The sequence below is a fragment of the Tiliqua scincoides genome, chromosome 5 (assembly GCF_035046505.1).
Source record: "Tiliqua scincoides isolate rTilSci1 chromosome 5, rTilSci1.hap2, whole genome shotgun sequence".
Classification (NCBI taxonomy): domain Eukaryota; kingdom Metazoa; phylum Chordata; class Lepidosauria; order Squamata; family Scincidae; genus Tiliqua; species Tiliqua scincoides.
The window spans coordinates 76,813,686-76,824,335 of NC_089825.1; positions in this window are offsets into that span (position 1 = coordinate 76,813,686).

The following is a 10,650-nucleotide window of genomic DNA, read 5'->3' on the forward strand; positions in this document are numbered from 1 at the left end:
TTGTCAGCCATGTTTTTAGAGCTTGCAGGTTGCAGAAAATGTTAACTTGCATACTTGCTGGCAGTTTTGCTAAAGGCAATTGGACTTTGCACAACATGCATACTAAAGAGCCTTCAAAGTAATATATGATAATTAGCAAAGTTGGTATGGTTTGGGGGTCAGGGAAGCAAGTTGAACAGTTCTTAAACTGCATGAGCCACTTCTGTTTCCAGTTGTTTTTCCTTCTAAGTAGGCAGTATGCAAACGGGCAGCCATTCCCATATATAGACAAAATTAAAGGGGAGCAATTAAAGGGGATATAGCTGGGGTGTGGGGGTCAAATCTGCCCTCTCCCCAGTAAGATGAGCCTCCTATCAGGAAAAGGGAGCTATTTGGCTCCACCTGAACTGACCTCTTTGTCAGGTAGCTTTGGTCTTCCTTTCAGCCCCTGCTCACAAGAAAGCTGTGTTTCAAAGCCAGTCTACTGCTGATGAATAACTGCTTCAACAAAGAGGATCAAGGTTTCTGGAAGATTACAGCATGTATTGTGGCTTAAGTTTTTGCAAACTACAGACCATGATGTGTTACCCTCACTTGACAGATGCATGCACATTTGGATATAGAGAAGAAAATGCTTATTGAACTGGTTTCAAACATCTTAAACATACAGGATAGGACTATCAGAATTTTGAGGTGCTCTGCTATCATTTGGCCTGCAGGGGGAGCCAGTGTTCTCTGTAGCAAAATCTCTTAGCACAGGGGTCTCCAAACCCTGGCCCGGGGGCCAGATGCGGCGCACAGCGAGCCTCTATTCGGCCCGCGGCCAGCCTCTTGTCCCCTGAAAGCCCCTGGCCCACTTTGCTGAACATGACTGGAACTGTGCTCTGGTTGCAGCTGGAGGGTGTTATAAGGGCCAGAGAGGTTGAATGAATGAGCCCATTCATGCATTTATTCACACATCTAAGTTCCATCTCTAATTTATTTATATAAAATTTATATTTAAATTTTTTCGGCCCTCAAAACTGCCAGACATTTGATGCGGCCCTCTGGCCAAAAAGTTTGGAGACCCTTGTCTTAGCAAGTCATTTCTGCTGTGTATCCTCTTGAGGTTATAGGACTAGAAACACTCAACCCAAATCCTTCTATGTACAATCTTATTTTTCTAAACTTGTGAGGTTCCCAGCTGTATGCCTTCTTGATTGATTCAGCTTATACCTTCTTGACCTTCCATTCGTTGTCTGGGAGTGTCTGTTGCTACGGTCTTAAGTCGTTGATTAGTGACATGCAGCAGCTAAGTCACTTGGCAGGTTTGTTCATGTTGCTGTGAAAGTCATATTTTCCACTGCCTTTTTGAACTTGCACTCTAATTGGCTCCCAATTCCTTACCTGCAAGGGCCTCTCTAATTTGTTCACTCTTCATTTGCTCTTTCTGCCTCAATGCTGGGCCTCTCTTTTCCTCATATCCTCCATTCATCTTTCCCTACAGGGCCGGCTTTAAGCCACTTGGACTAATTGCACCCAATTGGGCCCCATGCCTAAGGGCCCCCACGCTGGGGTAATTTATGATAGCCTTGTATGCAATTTTATATTAAAATGTGCTTAGATCCATTTGGTTCATTAACTTACACGCACTCTTTAACCATGCATTTTTATTACTTTCCATTGTACCATAGAGATATAAAGTCTAGAATACATTCTATTTATATCTCTAAAATTTTACAGACCATGGCTGTGAACCTGAAGCCCTATAAAAGTTTACAATTGGGCCCTGCAGTTCCTAAGGCAGGCCCTGTTTCCCTAACCTTCTTAGCTCTCAACTAATTTGTTTGAAAATACACAAATGGCCAGCAAGCTGCAATTTGTAGCCTATTAAGCAATCATAAATATGGTACTTTTCATTGTACTAGTCTGGGCTCAGATTTAAATTTTTCTCCAGAAAGCATTGCCCAATTTTCCCCATTACAGCTTACCATTTTTTTGAACCCTCTTCAGTATCTTCTGTACTACTTACACATCACTCTGACATTGTATTCAGGCACAGTGCATTGTCACCTTAAGTATCATCCCACCTCTTCACTCCATTCTCTTCTTTTGGCATTAGGAGAAATTCTCCTTCAAGTCAACCCTAAGATCCCTGCCAGAAAACAGTATAAGCAAGTCCAGTTACCAAAACCTGTGTGGAGCCTTAAATTCTGTGTTCCTGGTTGAACAAATGCATGGTATTGGAGTAGAAATAGCTTCTGCATCGACCACTTGCAAGAAATAGTCTCCTATGGATTTGAAACTGGAAGTATTGGAGTAGGTGTAAGTAGCTGGTTTTTGCAGGACTAAAGTCACATGTGTGTTCTGCGGCTCCCAAAGCCACTTGTTTTCTAATATGCCCTGATCCAAAGGATAGGGATTTCTGCAGTGGGTGGGTTCCAGGGGAAATGAGGCAGACAGGAACAATAAGAACACTTTCATTAGCTGAAGCATACTGCAGCCTACAGAGAACTATCTCTGTAGCCTTTTTTTCCTTCTTATAATTGCTAGAATAAAGGTCAAGATTAATGGTAAAGTAGCCTTGGGGGCAATTTTTATAAATGCTCCATATTTATATTACCAAGGTACATCTTAACACCTAAATCAGTCATTTTCCCTGTGTATCAATCTAGATGGCAGTCGCTGACCTCTTTGCAGGTCACTCCTTAGGAGAGTATTGGTTTCTGCCAATCTTTTTCAAAGTTCTAGTTTGTAAAAGTACAGACCATACACTTCCCTGGAGCAAACAGTCCAGGAAGTCAGCTGAAACCTTAGCAAAGGTTTTCTGGATTTAAAACTGCTCTCCCAAAAGAGACTATTTTTTGCTCTGTGTGGGTTATATAATGTGGGGAAATCCACATTATAATATGCAAGATAAAAGCCCAGTACTAGGGCAGATATGCATGTAATGCCAAAGAGTAAGCTACTTTGCAAGAGTATGCCATGCAAACAGGTGGACAAGGAAAAGGCATATGGTGGAGGAAGATCCCCTCCCCCCCAAAAAAGTAGTCAGTGACTCTGATGCAACACTGTAATAAGTATATAGCCACAATATATAATAAGGATTTTGGACAAAGGAAGGATTTGCCACCATTCCTTAGGACCCAAGGAGACATCAATATACTGTAGACTTAAGACTGATGATATTAAGCACAAGTGAACTGCATCCTTGAGAGAGGATACAAAAGACTATGTAGCCCATGAAACTGACATTGTATCTATAAAGAAAACTAGTAGGACATGGGGGGTCAACCTTGGTGTACACTGTCTAATGAAGTTTCAAAAAAAATGCTAGAATCTAGCATCTAGAATCCCTGGGTCTCACACATTTAGCACCCGGATCCACTTTTTGGAATAAGAATCTGTCAGAACCCACCGAAAGTGATGTCATGACCAGAAGTGACATCATCAAGCAGGAAACTTTTTAACAACCCTACCCACACTTACCCAGGAGTAAGTCCCATTTACTATCATTGTTAAAAGAATATACATAGTAGCTTGTTAAAAGTACAGGTCTGTAACATTTCCCCAAATGCAGTCACATACCATGGGAGCATTGGGTCTGATATATTAAAAATACAATATTGAAATGAATGGGGACCCAACGGAAATTGGCTCACAACCCACCAAGTAGGTCCCAACTCTCAGTTTGAGAAATGCTTTTCGAGACTAAGGGTATCAAACTCATTTCATATAATGGGCTGAATAGCATTCATTATGCTTGCTGAGGGCTGGAGGTGATGTCATTAAACAGGAAGTGATGCTATCAAGCAGGTCATGACCAAAAATAAGCATTTTCACATTGATTAGCTGCAAACGACTGAAGAGTAAATACCCAAACCTTTATCATATTTTCAAGATATGAGAGAGCCCAATTATCATGCAGGCTGCCCTTGCAGCAGTGATACCTCAGCAGCTGAGAGCAGCTGATGGTGGTGCTGGGAGAGCTCAATGGCCGCATCCAGACTCTGGGCCTTATGTTTGATACTCCTGCTCTAGAGCTCTATGCCATATATAACACCTACATCAGTATTGGGACTTGTAGGCTCTACAGTCACTAATGGTGCAGCCCTGTCCTTTTTTACTCAGAAATGAGTCTCACTAAGTCCACTGGGGCTTACTCATTAGTACAGTACCTGAGTTTAGAGGGCCCCTCAAATCTGCTAAAAATCTTCATGACAGTAGAATCAATTGGCAAACCAAAGAGCATCACAAGGGAGCTTGCATAAGGGCATGTTTGCCAAGATGCTCCAAGATCAAGCTAATTATGAATGCAGCACCAGTCATGCATTCTAACAAACCAAGAAGAAATGTCAGTGCATGGGGCAGCTAGGCATAACCAAGAAGACTGAAGAGCCCTCAGAATGGGTCAGCTCATTGGTTACAAAGCAAAATAAATGAATGCACTGATACCAGAAAGATATGTATCCATATGAGAACTTGTCAGCTCCACCCCCCTCTTTCCAATCCAGGGAGTGGGAGTAGGACGTGCTGTGGATGTGAATGGGGAGATTGAAGTAGCCACCCTCTGCCAAGTTAATGCTGGAGGTGCCTGAATGAGGGTGCAATCCTAACTCCTTATGTCAGTGCTTTCCAGTGCTTATGTCTATGCTTACCGCATAGCAGTACCAATGGGACATGTGCTGCATCCTGCAGTTAGGTGTCACTCACAGAGGCCTCCTCAAAGTAAGGAAATGTTTGTTCCCTTACCTTGGAGCTTCATTGCCCTTATGTCAGTGTTGGAAAGCACTAGGGGTTAGGATTGCGCTCTCAGTTGGCCTCATAGATGGACCATCCCTGATTTCCATCTGCCCACATTTGATGATACCTTTCACAGACTGGTGGTGGCAATTGTATCAGTATTCCTGATGCCCATTTGGAATACTTGCAGATCAGACTAGATGGAAACAGCAGCAAAGTCACCACCTTCAGTGCAGCATTCAGAAGACTGAACTTCAAAAGGCCCTTTGATGTATCATCTGCCCAGGAGAAAGAGTGTCTGAATGCAAGTACAGGCACTGTGCACTTCACATATGGAAAGCATAGAGTGCTTTGCTTTAGAAAGATTAGGACACTTCCCGATACAAGTTTGTGAGCAGAAACAGTGCCAATAAGATGTAACCTGTTTGCAGAGGAGCTGTGTTGTATTCAGGTGTAGTGAATTAGCTCTGCACTGTCCCCTTAAATACAGCCCATGCTCTCCCCAGTCCCCAGGGTTAGGAAAAACTCTCCTTAGACTTGCATAACAACCCTGACAGGGAGCTGTATAAATCCCTTTTAACAAACCTTACCTGTGTAGAGTCTGACTTCTGTAGTTAAGGTTCAGTACATAGATACTGCTGATCTCTATCTGTTAAAAATGACACACAGTATCTTTTTCTTATTCTAGGAGGCCTGTTGCAAAATACTCTGTTAAACTATCCTGAACTTGTTCTGGCTACAAAGGGAAGTACCTGTCTTATTTATCTAAGAAACTTGCACACTGCTTTGCCAAGGTGATTTGTACAATAATATTTAAAATCACATAAACAATGGGAGCATATTAATGATTCCGTTCAACTAAACCCCATAAAAGAGTCCATTCCCTACTTCACCCTTTTGTTCTCTCTGGCTTCACCTGGGTTTCCTTCCCTCTCCTGCTGTGCTTCATTCTTCTATTTCTTAAGTGATTGGCTGCCTTTCATGTTTTCCGCTATGCACAGCTTACCCCTAATACATGGAGGCTAGTTGTCAGAGCCTGGGGGGGGGGGGAGGTAAAGCGGGTAATATGTATCTGATCCCAGGATCAAAAAGGGGGCCCAGGAGCCAAAGGATGGGGCCCAGAAATTTTCTGGAATCTTACATTTTCCTATCTACTCAGATTGTTACTTGCATGGGATGATGGGGACACTAACATGAGCATGTGGCTGCAGCTACTGGCAAGCCATATATGCTGGGCCAAGGAATGTATACAAGACACACCTTCAGTATCAAATCTGGGAGGAAACTGGTCCATTACAGTCACTCTGGTTTGTGGATCTGCTTACCATGAAGGAGTGGATAGGAGCTCAGGGACACAGCTGCAAGACTACAGCTGCTGCAGAAACAAGTTTTGGTATGCGCAGGACACCATCCACTCTAGTGTGAGTCTAAATACAAAGCTAATTTTCTGCAAGATTTTCTATATTGAAAAGATTTTAGAGAGACTTAGGAGCATGTTTGCTTTTCCATATTACTGTATCTAGCTGTCAATGCCACATGGATGGGTAAACCTGGGCTGTAAGGACTCTACAGCTGTCTCCACTCCCCCACCCTGTTTTACCCCTTCCTGCCTCCATTCTGCTCACCTGTCACCACCCTCCCCTGCTCTGTTTCACCCCTCCCCCTTTGCAAAGGGGCCCAAAAGACTTTGTACCTCCTGACAAAATTCCTCTCAGAAGCCCTGCTAGTTGTAGTTTCTCAGCAGTGAAGGACAGGCATCCTGTCCACACTTAGGGGTATGCTTTATTTCACATGGGCTGAGCTCTTGCATTGAAAAGAAGACTTAGGCTTGGACCTTTGTGAAATAAAACTCTGTACATGCTCAGATGCATATTCTTTTTTTTCTTCTCATATGCCTCACCTGAGCCCCAGGATTGAAAATGGGTTCTGGGACTAAGCACTTTGGAGCCCTGGCTTCAGTTAAGCCCTGCTCTCCCCATAGATCCTGTTCCTCTTTCCATCCTCATGAACTATTCTACAGTGAGACCAATCTGAGGTGGCTCTTCTTACCTTTCCTCCACCCAGGCAGGGTTTCTCCCCTTCTATGTCCCATTGACCTTGAATGGTAAATCTTTAACCTGCACTCAAGGTGCTTGTGTGTCTTTCTCACACACCCTGGTCCCTCAGCCTCTGGGCTTCACATTCCTGCAAAAATCACCTTCTCCATCTGCCCTTGCTCTTTTTAACTGAGACTGATTCTTAATTAAACCACCTGCCTCACGAGGAAATGGTTGATGGGGATGAGATAAGGGGGCTCTGGGCCAGTGCCAGATCAACCACCTTTTTTTCCATTCAGCCTCACCCTCTCCTGATTTCAGATTTCCACAAAGTTCCTTTCTTCTCATCCAAATCCACCACCTCCTATTGGTTGGTGACCCTCCCTCCCTCTTTAACCAGACAATACTTTCCCTTCTTAGTGGTGGGGGGAAGCCAGTGTTGTGTAATGGCTAGCATGCCAGACTTGGATCAGGAGGCCCACATTCAAGCCCCTGGCTAGCCATGATGCTCACTGGATGTCCCTGGGCTAGCCACCACCTCTCAGCTTTATGTATCTCACAGGATTGTTGGGAGGGTGAAATGGCTGGGTGAATGGGGGCACATAACATGCGTGCTGCACCTTGGAAGAGGACTGGGATTCAAAACGTGTTAAGGAATACTCATCAGAGAACCACACTGCTCCATTGCTGAATCATTCATGCTTCTTGCTGCTCCTTTGCCTTCCCTCTGGCCAACAGCATACAAACCTGTCATACTTACCTACGAAACCAGCACTGTTTGCCAAAATTACATTGCTGACCCTCCCCCCCCCACCCACTCCATTCAGTTGTTAGGAACAGAAGTGTGCTGGCTAGCCATGCCCCCCCCCATAGCCAGGACCCCACTGCTGTCCAAGCATGAATCTGAAGGAGCATGGAACTCTATGATTGGGAAAGCTTGCAAATCAAAATCCCAAATTGCAGGAAGGAAATATTCCTGGGTCAGGCATTGTCCTCCTCAGACAAACATTGGACCTGTGGGAAGCTGGGGAACGGCGACAGAATGCGTCAGTGCTCAGGTGTGTGACTAGCCGGCGCACTTCTGTTCCTCCCTGTACCTGGGCACAGCATAACACAACAGAGCTATTCATATCTCTCTGCATGACATCACATTCAATGGCTACCAGGCAGGTGACATTGCACAATAGCTGTTTTTAGCCTATTTTTGTCATACATAGGATTGATAGTCCTATCTTCAATTATTTTGCTTACTCTGCTGTAAACCACTTCAAAAGGGGGACATAAATTGAAGCCTTTGGATAGGGAAACAGGTGTGATTCCTACTGCAAACCGTATCTCCCCCTCTAGCGTTGAGATGAAAGCTTGTTTAATCAGGGTGGTGCTTTGGCAAAGGACCTCACAGCCTTTGGGGTAAAGTCGTTGCTTCTCCATCAAACCTGGCTTCTTTCATTCTCTACTCTTTCCCGAGACATCTGAAGCATTGGCCCTTTTCCACCAAGGGGGCAGCAAAACAATGCAGCAGGTCTCATCTAGCCCGATGGGGAGTCTTCCATTCTCTGAGGTCATAGCTGCAGCTGGGGACACTGATTAAACTGCAAGGAGGAGCATGGAGGGGCCAGGGGGGAGAGATAAATGTTGTTATCGGGAGAAGCACACCCTCTGAGGGAGGGGAGAAAAGGTAGCTTTGAAGTTCTTCAGTTTCACTCTGGGCCTAATGACTGGAAGTCATTTTAGCCCATTCATTTGAGGGTGTGCTGCTTGCACCTTGCCATTGAGGAGCTGGGAAGAACCCTGTGTGCCATTGTCTGCTTAGGACTTCCTCATGTATGAAAGGCTCAATACTTGTTTCTACCAGTTAGAAGTGAGAGGAATGCTGGGAGACTGGTAGCCAAGAAAACCAATTTGGAGCTGGTTTGGAATCAGCACGGACATCCCCAAAACACGTCAAATGTGACATTGAAGAAGAGCAGATCTAAGTTCCCCAGGAGACAAAGCAGGTTTGTGGTGTCTTCACGAGAAACTTATGAGGCAAACTTTCAAGAGCCAGCACCTGAAATGCATGAAACTTCTACTTCAGTAAACCAGTTTGTTTCTAGTTGTGTCACAGCCTTCCTTAACTTCAAAGATTACATGGGTCCAAGCATGTCACTTATGTTACTGCTTTGTGAACTTTTGTTGAGAGTATATTTTGTTGAACTTTTGTTCAACAAAACAATTTTGAAAAATTTTGGGAAAAAATTTTTTGTTGAGAACTTTTGTTGAGTATATAAATACTGTTGTTGTTGTTGTTGTTGTTACCTCACTCTTCCAAGGCACAGCCTAGTCATGGGAGTTATTCAGGTCTATAACAAGTTACAATACTCAGATGATTCCAAAAGTTCTAAGCATCTTGCTTTTCACTTAGAGACTTTTCATGGGTTACACTTCTGCAGGGAAGAATTACCAAGAAACCTGAATGTAGATTGTCATGCGAGGCAAACATATGAGGCAATTTTGTGCTGCACATGCAGACCACTGCATAGCCAAGTGGCACATGGCTACAGCCACGGTCAACACAACATATCCTTGGAAAGCTACTAAGGGCCCAGCACTCTACAGACCCAGTGCTGATGCCTGTCCATGTCCTCAGAGGATAATTGGATCCAACCAGCAACAGGATGAAACCCCCACTTTACTGTGACAGTGGGTGTAGGTTTTTCTTTCATTCCCAGCAAGTTTGCAGCAGCAGTAGCAGCAACACCTGCTTCCTGACATGTTTTTACACCTGCTTCCTGACATGCTATGTGGGGCATGAGGGGAGGCAGGGTTGGTCTTCAGGCATTTGATCAATTTGGTCAAATTGGGCCCTGCACCTGGAGGGGCTTTGTACTGGGCAGCCAGTGCAGCACCAACAGCCGCATCCAGCACCTTGCTGACATTCGGGCATGGAATCTTCCATTTGGAGGCATCCAAAGGAGAGCACGGCAAGGAGAGCATTGCTGCTGGATGGCCCTCCCACCTGCCCTTGTGTCTGATTGGCTTGAAATCACAGTCACTGAAACAGTTGGAGGTAACACCACTGCCGGATGCCTTGCTGCTGCCCCTCATCCTGATGAGTAGGGGACCCCCAGAGGGGTGGGCTCCCTGCAAAAATGTTTTGCATTGGGTCCCTGCAACTCCTAAGCCCCCCTGGGGTGTGTGGAACATGGCAGGCAGCATCCACCAGCTAGAATTCTGTTACTGCTACTGCTAGCCCACTGGGAATGCAAGAAACACATGCCCATTGCTATAATAAGGGGAGGAAGGCCCATCCAGGTAGGAGGGGGTCCAACCAGAGGTCACCCTACCTAGCCCCCCCCCCTAATGTGTGAGACAGTGCATTTTAAGGTTGATCTGCAAAAATGTGATGAATGCATGTGGAAATGAACTGAAGCTGTTGCCATAAATTTAAATGTGCTCCTCCCCTAACTGGTGGAATTGACAACAAGCCAAATTCTAGAAGAGGCCTGGTGCCCTGCAGGCTGCATAGACAGATGTGCTGGCTGGCTCCCTTTTTTCTTGTCATACCTTTGATTGAAAACCAAACAGAACTGTTTAAAACCGACTTTTCCTTCCAGTGTGTGTTCAAAGCTGGCAGAAAAATTGCACCTTGGAGTTAAAATACAGTGGCCTTTCCCCCAGCCCCTAATGATGAGATACACAGGTAACTGAATCTGGCAATATTCAGTTCAAACTCAAAGTAATTTCAGAACGTCTTTTAAATATGAATCTCTCACAACACTGAAGTCCTCCGAATGTGTTCATTTCATGAAGTAATTTTGCATTGCTTTAATAGGGAATATCCTCATGAGTGTGCTTTCTGGTATAAACCTGTTTGAATTCTTTGCTATCTCAGTGCTCTGACCCCATGGATCCCAGTTTTCCTGTCACCAGG